Raw genomic sequence first — 10246 nt, forward strand, 5'->3', positions numbered from 1 at the left:
ATGCTGGTGACTTGCCTCTAGTTTTCTTTTGCTGTTATAACATTGAAGGGAAATCCTTTATTTATCACTGGAGCTGGCTCTTTGGTCACTGAACAATAGGTGGAACATACTTTAAATTATTCCTTTCCACGTAGCCGTCATTCATAAGTGCATGACCTATGGCCAAGAGGGATCAAAACTGGGATGAATTGAGGAACTGTGGAAAAAGCCATAGCTTCATCGCTGCTCACCTCACTGGTGGGAGTTCCCCAGGAAATAAGCTGGAGGTGTCCACACTAGTAACTGAGTAGTTGACTTCCCTTCCTTATCTCACTTCCCCATTCCTCTGATTCTTAAAGAAATGACAAATATACAATTAAGGATAATTTTAAGGCAAAACCATGAAATGAATACTTATTAAAATTTTTTGCTTTACTTACTCACAAGGCAACCAGTAAGATGTCAAAACTGAATCAAAGGCATGATTGCTAAAGTGCAAAATTTCTAGTTGAATTTGAACTTTAGATAAAACTTCGAGTGTTTCGATATAAGTGTACCCCCCAAATCACTGTCTATTCAGCATTCAAGTCTGTCTGACTATTTTGTGTTTTATGTTAAGTATGACAAACCTAATCAAAGGAGAATTCAAACTACTGCAAAGATCTCTGAATTAAATTTATAAATAGACAAAAAAAATGGCAAACTGGACAATAGCCACCGGATAACAATCTATTGGAGTCCACTGGACACAGCATGCAAGGGCTGTGTACAGGAATCATGGACACAAATGGCTGTCTTCTGTAATTTGTAGAATTGTAAGATGCTCAAAGATAGGGTAGGACAGAGCTAACCTGGGAGGGCGAACTACACAGGTTAGCTTGGCAACCTTTCTCTCTCTCTTTTTCTTTTAATTTAAGAATCTTTGCATTTTTTCCCAATAAGAACGTTTGTCTGACAGCCTGAGTTTGAGACAGCACAGACTAAGAAAGTCTTTTGGGAGTGGGTAGGGTGTCACTTTGGAAAGTGGGATGGCAGGACGAGTTGCATGTGTTGTGGGGTAAGTGTAGTGTCGGTTTGCGTACGGGTCGTTAAGGACCTTGTGCAACCACACTGAACAGTTTGAGCTCTACCGTATAGCAAACCTGGAGCCAAAGGAGCAACAAGATTGGATCTGAGTTTGTAAAGGGTATTTGACCAATAGGATGAAGGCTGAATTGCAGAACTGCTAACCTGGAAGTGTTAGAGGAGGTAGATGCAGATGTAAGCTGGAGGGAAGAGGCAGAAATGAAAGTAGTTAAGGAAATCGAATTGGCAGGAATGAGAAGTTATAGGATGTGGCCACTGAATTAGAAAATGCTGAAGGATTACTGTTAACTTCTGCCTCTGGGATGACAGTGCTGTTACCACAGGTTGGTTTCTATTAAGCTCTCTGTCAAAAACACACATTCCAGCTTTGACTACATGGGTATGTAGGGTATGTAGGCAGCTAGGCAGACTGTGGTATTAGCAGGATTGGGGTAGAAATACAGATATGGAGGGCATAAGTCCAGGTTAGACCAGAGAGTTTACGCAGTTATTGTAGATAAGGCAGTCAAGCATAAGGCACTAAGATGGGTGGAAGTAGGGACTCAGCATTAGACTCGAAGGGAACCAGGAAGGGTGTCCTTACAGAGCCTAGGAGACGGGAAAGAGATTTAGGGAGTGGGGTCTGGTTCTTATGCCAGGTTCTCATGAATTGCTATAACATTTCTCCCCAAATTGCATTTTGAAGTTCCCTAGACCAAGTGTTCCCATCTTGCTAAGTGGGCACTGCGCCTCTTGGAGAATTAGCGAAAGCCTTTACAGGACCTAGGAACCATGCGTGTTTTCCTCCAGAAACAGAAGCAAAGAGGGGATGATTTAAAGCCAGTCTCAAGCTGGACCCACAGATGACTTGATGTTTTCTTATATTTTTTTGAGATTTATTTTTATTTGAAAGTGTGTGTGTGTGTGTGTGTGTGTGTAAATGCAGTGCCTGCAAAAACCAGAGGTGTCAGATCACCTGGAGCTAGAGCGACAGGCAGTTTTGAGCCACCAGATTTAGATGATAACTCTGAGTCATCTCTCTTGACCTTTCTTTTTTAAAAATACGGCATGTTGCTGTAATTATTTGTTTCAGGTTTTGGGCTTTAAAGCTTTTTTTCCCCTAGTTGACTTATGAAGTAATGGGTTTCATCATGGAAATTTCATGCAAGTGCTTGCTTTATTTTATTTTATTTTATTTTTTGAGCCTGGGTTTTATATAAGCTAGCCTCAAGCTTACAATGCAGCTGTGAGACTGGATGTCAACTCCCTCTCTTCTAGCTTCTATTTCCCAAGTGATGGGATGACAGGTATGTGCCACTCACATGGACTTTTGTCTGAAATGAGTGTCCCTCAAGAGTATACCTGGAGAGGTCAAGGAGCTTCAGGGAGGGGTCAGGCTCAGTGGTCGGTGTTGGACTTGTCAGGGTTGACCTTGTCAGTGTTCAATCTGCAGTGGGTGTGCTCTGGCAGAAGATTTTTTGAGAAACCCAGGATACCTACCTGTTAGATGAACATGAAATGGAGAGGAGGAAGGAAAACCCACAATTACAATAGTATTGATATTATTGAATGATTTCCTCTATAAATTCCAGCATATTCACAAAATCAAATCCCTGCTCTCCTCACTCCAGCTGGCTAAGTATTGAAATGCAGGGTCTAAAATCTGCAGTGTTTGAAATTTTATCACTTGTTTCTTATACAATGCATTGCAAAAATATTTGTTTGTCCTTCTTTCAGGTGTTAAAGTGCTTTGCCTATATGGATGTAAATGTACCATAGGCAGGTAGAGGTCAGGAGAGGGCTTGGGTCACTCTGGAAGTAGACTCGCGGATGGTTGTGAGTGCCATGTGGGTACTGAGACTTGAATCTGATCCTCTGTAAGAGTAGCGAGCGTGTTTAACCACTGAGTCATCATCTCTCTCTTGCCCCCAAATACTGGGCAAGCAACCTCTTAAGGGAGGCAGGATGTGTGTGGTTTAGAGCTTAAGAAAGGGTACAGCCCAGCATGCCGAGGAAGGTATGGTGGCAGTGCTTGGTTACATTGTAGTCAGGAAAGAGAGGAAATGAGCTAGGCTATCAAACAACAATACTCACCTTCTTCAGAGAGGTTCCACCTCCTAAAAGTTCTATAAGCTTTCAAAATAATACAGCATCCAATGCCAGAGCCTCCTAAAACCCTTCACATTTAGACTACAACAAATGCTTCCTTCTAAGTTTGCTCTAGCTTCAAGGAGACTTAGCGTGCTAGTGGGATCGAACAACTCCTTATCAGCAAAATGACTGGGAACAGAAAAAACAAAAACAAAAACAAAACAAACAAAAATCAATGTTCACACATTGGTCCTGGAAGATCAGTGGATGACTATGATGTACCAGTTACTGCCACATTCACAGGGCAGGTTGCTTGTGAAAATCAGCTTAACCAACTGGAGGGAACCCAGATCAATTTAGAAGCTCTTCCCAGAGCCTTGTATGAAGTGGCCGATGGAGGCATTTAATGGAGCAGATGGGCTCTTGGAATGTGGCAAGTGGCATCTGGTGAAGAGAGTCTGCTTTCTCTGACTTGGAGTCATTTAAATTTTAAATTGGGGCAGAGGAGGAGGAGATGCACAAGTCTGTGGGATTCCAGAGACTGCTGTTGGCTTTCCCTCCAATGAGCAGATGTTTTCCTTGGTGATGTTCTGACACAGACCACTAGTAGTGAGATTAACAGCTCTGGCTTTTAAGGTGGTCATTATCAGCACCAAGGTGGCTTTCAGATGGGCAGTAACATTTAGTCACAGTATGATGAAATACATTAGTAGCTGGGGAAAGAAGTTGCATTGCCTTGTTTAGGTATTTGCAACAATAACAACAAAAATCACGGAAGTAATTTCCAGCCATTGCAAGCCTGCTATGTTTTCCAGATCTGGAGTTGGCTCAGAAACTTGGACAGCAGAAAAGCTCACTTAGATATTGGAGTAGAAGAAGAAAATCCTCCATTAGAGAGAGCACACAGTGGACTGTTTCCTGGGATGTGGTTGTGGTCCTTCTTGGCAGCTAAAGGGAAAAAAAAATCACACGTCATTTCTGCCAGTTCCTTACTCTGTCGAAGGAGAAAACCAGAAGCATCAGACAACTGTCAGAGGTAGCCTACTGCCGAGATGCAGAAGACAGCTGGCAGAGTCCACGGTCTTTGAGTATAGACTCAGAAGATGCTCAACTGATGAGCTTCTAGTCATTAATTCTCTCCACAAACATTGCATTTACAAGTAAGAGCATCAAGCATTATTTTGTACACTCAAATTACTTTCCAAGAATTGTTCCAGAAAGCAGAAGCATTTGGTATGACTTTGGCTCACAAGGCTGGGAAGTGTTATATTTATAGGAGCTAGAAATGGCGGGGTTGGAGAAGGTCCATATAGACAATTGTCAGTGTCTAGGAAGTTAGAAACCCTCTGTGTACTCATTTTATCCTGTGTATTTCCTCGTGCATACAAAGATTGGTTTTGCTCAGTAAGCACATTGGATATGCTCACTGTATCTGATACTTTTCTGCTGCCCTGCTAAACCACCACAACTAAGAGCAACTTATAGAAAGGAATGTGTTTCCAGAAGGATGGTTTTATTGTGGCAGGGAAGCATGGCAGGAAGGGTCAGGTTTGTTGGCTGGAGCAGGACAGCGAGAGCTCACATCTTCAACTGAAAACAGAAAGCAGAGAGAACAAACTAGAGGTTGGACATGATGTGTACCCTCAAAGCCTGCCTCAGTGGCATACTGTCTCTAGCAAGGCCATACCTCCTAAACTCCCCCCAAACCGTGCAAAACCCAGACTAGATATTCAAATGGCTGAACCTTTAGAAGATATTTTCTTTTAAGCCACCATACTCATTGAATATTTATTTGCACAAAGGCTGATAGACTCTTCTTTAGCATGGTTTCCAACATCATCTACGGTGGTGATTTGTTCATTATTCAATGCTTGGTTGTGGTTGACCTTTGCTTTCTTTATGAGGTTACATTATGGCCAATAGAGTCTTCCAGGGAAATCTTGTCTTTATTAGAGTCTAGGTTAAGAATATGAGGCTCACCTACCAGGTTCTGCTTGTGCATTAGGTGTAAGTCACTACCACAGAGAACCAGAGGAGGTCACAAGCAGACACTTTCATGTGTACCATCTTCTAGGAAATGGTATCCCCCTGGGGAGAAGTGTGAGAAGCATCTTACTGTAACTCCCTGTGCTTTTGTCTTGTTTGATTTTTCTTTGCCAAGGGCATACACACTGTGTTTTAGCTCAGACGTTCTTTGTAGGAACAGAGGCTGTTTGTTGTTTGTTTTTCATCTATTTACCTTGAGGATATATATTCCATCAAATATTCTTCAGGGAAACAGAAAAATTTACTCTAAAAGCTGGATGCCAAATATTTAATATTTGAGCTATATGTACACTCTCCTAGGAAAAAAGATTTTCAAGTTTTATGTGGCTTAAGATGTATAAATACATATAAGATATGAATATGCAAAATAATATAGAATGCATAAAGTAAAATTTATAAGTAGAAAAGTAAAATATATTCACTTGAAGATAAGTTAGCTAAAGCAATCTAAAATGTTTCTGAAATACTGGGGAAAACTGCGATTTTTAAAACTTTTCCACGCTGTGGTTGCTACCACTGGAGACTCTTTTACTCATTTCCTAGCATAGGAAGAAGACTTTAAGATGAAAAGATATTTGAGATTATTTGTATTTGAATCCTGTCCTTAGGTCTTTCTTCTGGCAAGTGGAAGTACAAAATTGGGTGATACATATAGTGTGAAAAGCTGATTTTTCTTTGCTTTGGAATATGAAATAGTATTATTGAATTGTCATTTTACTGAGATGGCTAACATTTATAGAGCATAATATTCCTCATCTCTACCATGAAAAGATGATTAAGGCTAAAATTGTTAGTGGATTGGAAAAGGTATTCAAGTACTTATTCAAGTAGCTGGACTTACGTTTCATTTCTTCAATGGGTCAATGGTTATATTAGCTATTTTCTGTTGCTGTGATTAAAACCATGGCCATACCAATTTAGGGAGGAAAGTATTTAGTGCAGCTTATAGTTTGAGAAGCAGAGCCATCAATGGTTGGGAAGGCATGGAAAATCAAGAAAGCATAGTATCAGGAGCAGTGCATTGGCTGATCACATTTTCATCCATACACAGGAAGCAGAGAGAAAACAGGAAGTGATACCAGGCCATTCACACTCCTAGTGACATCATTTCTCCAGAAAGAACTCTCTTGCTAAAGGTTCCATAACCTCCCTAACAATACCAATTCATGTATTTCAATCTTTGGAGGACATTTCTCATCCAAACAATCACAATGATATTTTGTAATTATTAGATTCCGGGTTTCTCTGTCTTCCTCTTTCTTTCCCCACTCCTTATGTAAGAGGGAACAGTGAGGGGGTGGTACAAATTCAAGTACCATTATTGGACTATTGAACTACAGTGGTATTTGTCAAGCAATGACGTGATGATTACTATCTTGAGCCATTAGGCTGAGTTTTCCACTTGGGAAAAATTTATAGTTGTGATAGTTAATATTTATAACTCCACAGTGCCAATCTAGAGTAACCTAGGACATAATCCTCTGGAAATATCTGAGAGTTTATAGCTTAGGGTGCTGGAGACAAGAAGATGCGCTTTAAATGTCTGGGCTGGAGTCCTTGCCTAATGAAGAGAAGAAAGTACACGGAGTGGAGCCTCATTCATCTCCCCTTACTGTCAGTGGGTGCGTGTGACCAGCAGCTCCACACACCTACAACCATGGATTCCCACCATGAGGGGCTATAGCTTCATACTGTGGGCTAAAAATCCCTTCCTTCCTCCTTTGTCAGGTGTTTGCCATGACAACGAGAATAGGAATTACTACAAGAGTGCTCTCCTCGGGAATAATGCTTGCTTGAAGATTGTCTTTCACACACATGCTTGGGTTTCTAGTTGAATCATCTTCTGTTCTTCATCTTTTACCCTGGAAGGCTTTTCATCTTTGGGTTTCTAAGTTATAGATGAAAGGGTTGAGAATTAGGGAAGAGCAAAATAAACCAATATGGGGGTAATTTAACTTCTAAGGTGACTTGAGACCAAAGGCTTCTTTATAATCCTATGAGGCCTTGCCCAATTGACAAAGAAAGTCCAATTTCCTTGAAAAGAAATCTCATTTAAGTAAATGAAGTAATTTTACCTGGACTATTGTATTTTTACTTCCCTAGAGGTCTTGGGGCAGTGCTTTCAAGATAATTGAGGACTTCTGTTTTCAGGCAGTAAGAATGATTATATTTTTTTCTAAAAGGATGACCTTGATTCAGTGAAATGTTGTCTTTGTTTTGTCTTTAGAAACATACCCACTGTATAAATTTTCACAAGTATCAAGGTGTCAAAGGTGTCAAGCTACTGCTTACAGGAAAGTATAAACATCTTTGTTAATATGAAGTCTAGAGAATCTGCATATGCTCTAATTGTATCACAAGGCAGTCAGCAGATTGAGTAAGCAAACAGACACATGTTGAGTGTCTGACATTTGATGCTATGTCTACATTATGCTTTAACCTAGGGCTTTCTCACTTAAGGCACTGGGATCCTTGCTCAGTGCAAAGATCACTTTCATAAAGTCGTTATGTACCTCCTGAATTTACACAAAATTTTTTGTATGTGTATTATTTGAAAGTGTGGGTCCTTAGCTTAGACTGAATTTTTACAGGGATCAATGACCTACAAACAAAGGGATTCCAACTTGGATAACAGCATTCTTTAAGGGCACTGCCCTTGACTTTGTTTCTCTGGTGTCTTCTGGCACAATTAGTAAGGAGCTAGGTTGGGAGGAGAGATTCTGAGCAACATGGGAGCTCACATGGCATTTATGAAATAAGGATTTCATGGAGAAATATTGACATAGTGGACAGGTCTCAAATAAGTTTTTGAGGATGTCTCTATACTCTATCTACCTGCCACAGCATAGTCAAGGCTGAAAACCATTAGTTAGGTGGGTAAGTTTCTATAGTTAAACAGTAAACATACTTCAGGCAGGCTGGACTGCTTTCTACAAAGAGATCTTATTAATACATATAGCAGGCACTGGAGCCTGTGGGAATATCATAGTGTTGGTTGCTTTCAACTGGTCCTCAAACCTTGAGAAAATGTAAGAATTTTAAAACTTGAAATCTTTAGTAGAGAAATTTGGATGATGGAAAGGAGTGAAAAATATGTGTTCTCTAGTCACAAGAAAGGTGTCCAGGTAGGGGAATATGCGGTATAGGAATCAAGGGCAAATATATTAATGCTGAGCTTCAGACAAAGGACTTCGCAAATCAGTTCACCATTGTTAGCTGACAATACTTTTCACAGTTCCTGTTGCTCTGTCAAAAACCCTCCTCCCTTTTGTTCCTGTGAAGTGTGCTTTCACTACATTTATTATTATTATTATTATTATTAGTGTGTATGTGTGTGTGTACGTGTGGAGTGCATGTGTGTCACAGTGTATATAGAGATCTCTTTTCTCCATGTGGGACCTGGGGAATTGAACTCAGATTCTTAGCCTTGGAAGCAAATGCTCTCCCCTACTGATTCCTCTCTCTAGCCCCATTTAAGCCTTTTGATCATACTTCTTTTCTAATGATTACATTCATTGCTATAAAGTCCTTATGAGTGCTGCTCTTGGTGCATTTTTTCAAATTTCACTGTGTTTTACTTAAAAATATGTCAAGTGTGACATGAAATCGTTGTGGTTTTTCACTGTGTTATTTAGAACTCAGGTTTATTCTCCAAATGTTTGGAGATATTTTTCACCAGTCATCTTACATCGATTGTTTTCCAAATCATGCTATTTGTGTGACCTGAGGGCACAGTGGTTTCTATTCTCTTAAAATTATTAAAATGTACCATGGGGCTCAGAATATTGTCTCTTAGTGCTTGTTCTATGTGAATTTGGGAGTGATATGGGATTCCCCTCTGTAAGCTATGAATATGTTTTATAAAAAGCTGTTTAGTAGAGTAAAGCTAGGTGAGAAATCTGAACAGAGATATAGAGAGAAAGTAGGCGGAGTCAGGGAGATGCCATATAGCTACCCAAGGAGAAGGACTTGCTGGAACCTTACCAGTAGGCCACAGCCTCATTCTGATTCACAAATTAATCAAAATGGATTAATTTAAGATGTGAGAGCTAGCTAGGAATATATTAGAGTCAGTGGCCAGTGTTGTAATTAATATAGTTTCTGTGTGATTATTCATTTCTGGGTGGCCAGGAAATGAATAAGCAGCCTCTGCCTACATGAGAGAATGTATATTCTACTGTGGTATGACATGCTTTGCAAATGTCAATTAGATCTGATAAGCTGATTGTACCTGATAAGTTATAATTAAACTTTGTCCTTACTAATTTTCTGTCTGCTACATTTGTCTATTTCTCTTTCCAACTCTCCATTTTAAATATCCCCTATTTGTGTGTGTGTATATATCACTAGAGTATGAATTGCAAATGACACATACACACATATTATGTGTCTCAAACATATAAAATGTTTGTTATGTATATGTGTCTCATGTATTTTGATATTCTGTTGTTATACACATTTACATTTGTTCTGACTTTTGTTTTTATTTTCTTTTATTTTGTTTTTGGTCAACAGTATATAAGCTAGAGTCATCTGGAAAGAATACTTTCAGTTGATAAAAATGCCTACATCAGATTGGCCTGTGGGAAAGTCTCTAGAACATTTTCTTGCTTAACTATTGATGCGTGGAGGGGGCAACAGCTCACTCTGAGACGTGCCACCCTTGGACAGGTGGACCTGTGTGGTATAAATAAGCAGACTGAGCAAGCCATTGGGGATATACCAGTAACCAGCACTCCTCTACAATTGGCTCCTGCCTTCAGGTTTCTGTCCTAAGTTCCTCCCCTGACTTTCCTTTATGATAGACTATAACTGTAAAATGAAATAAACTCTTTCCTCTCCAAGTTGCTTTTGATTATGGTGTTCTATTACAGTAACAGAAACCCAACTAAGACAACCTCTTTCCCTTGTTTATTATTGTTACTCATATGTAAATACATGCATAAATATATAAGGAAAATATTTTGAATCCATTTTTTAGCTTGTGTGTATATGATTTTAGGGTTAATAACATTGTGTTGGATTATCAGTTAGGTGGCTTACACCTGAGAGAGACTGATTTTCA

The sequence above is a fragment of the Microtus oregoni genome, unplaced genomic scaffold (assembly GCF_018167655.1).
Source record: "Microtus oregoni isolate MIOR12 unplaced genomic scaffold, Mior012 000002F_ref0000024, whole genome shotgun sequence".
NCBI lineage: Eukaryota > Metazoa > Chordata > Mammalia > Rodentia > Cricetidae > Microtus > Microtus oregoni.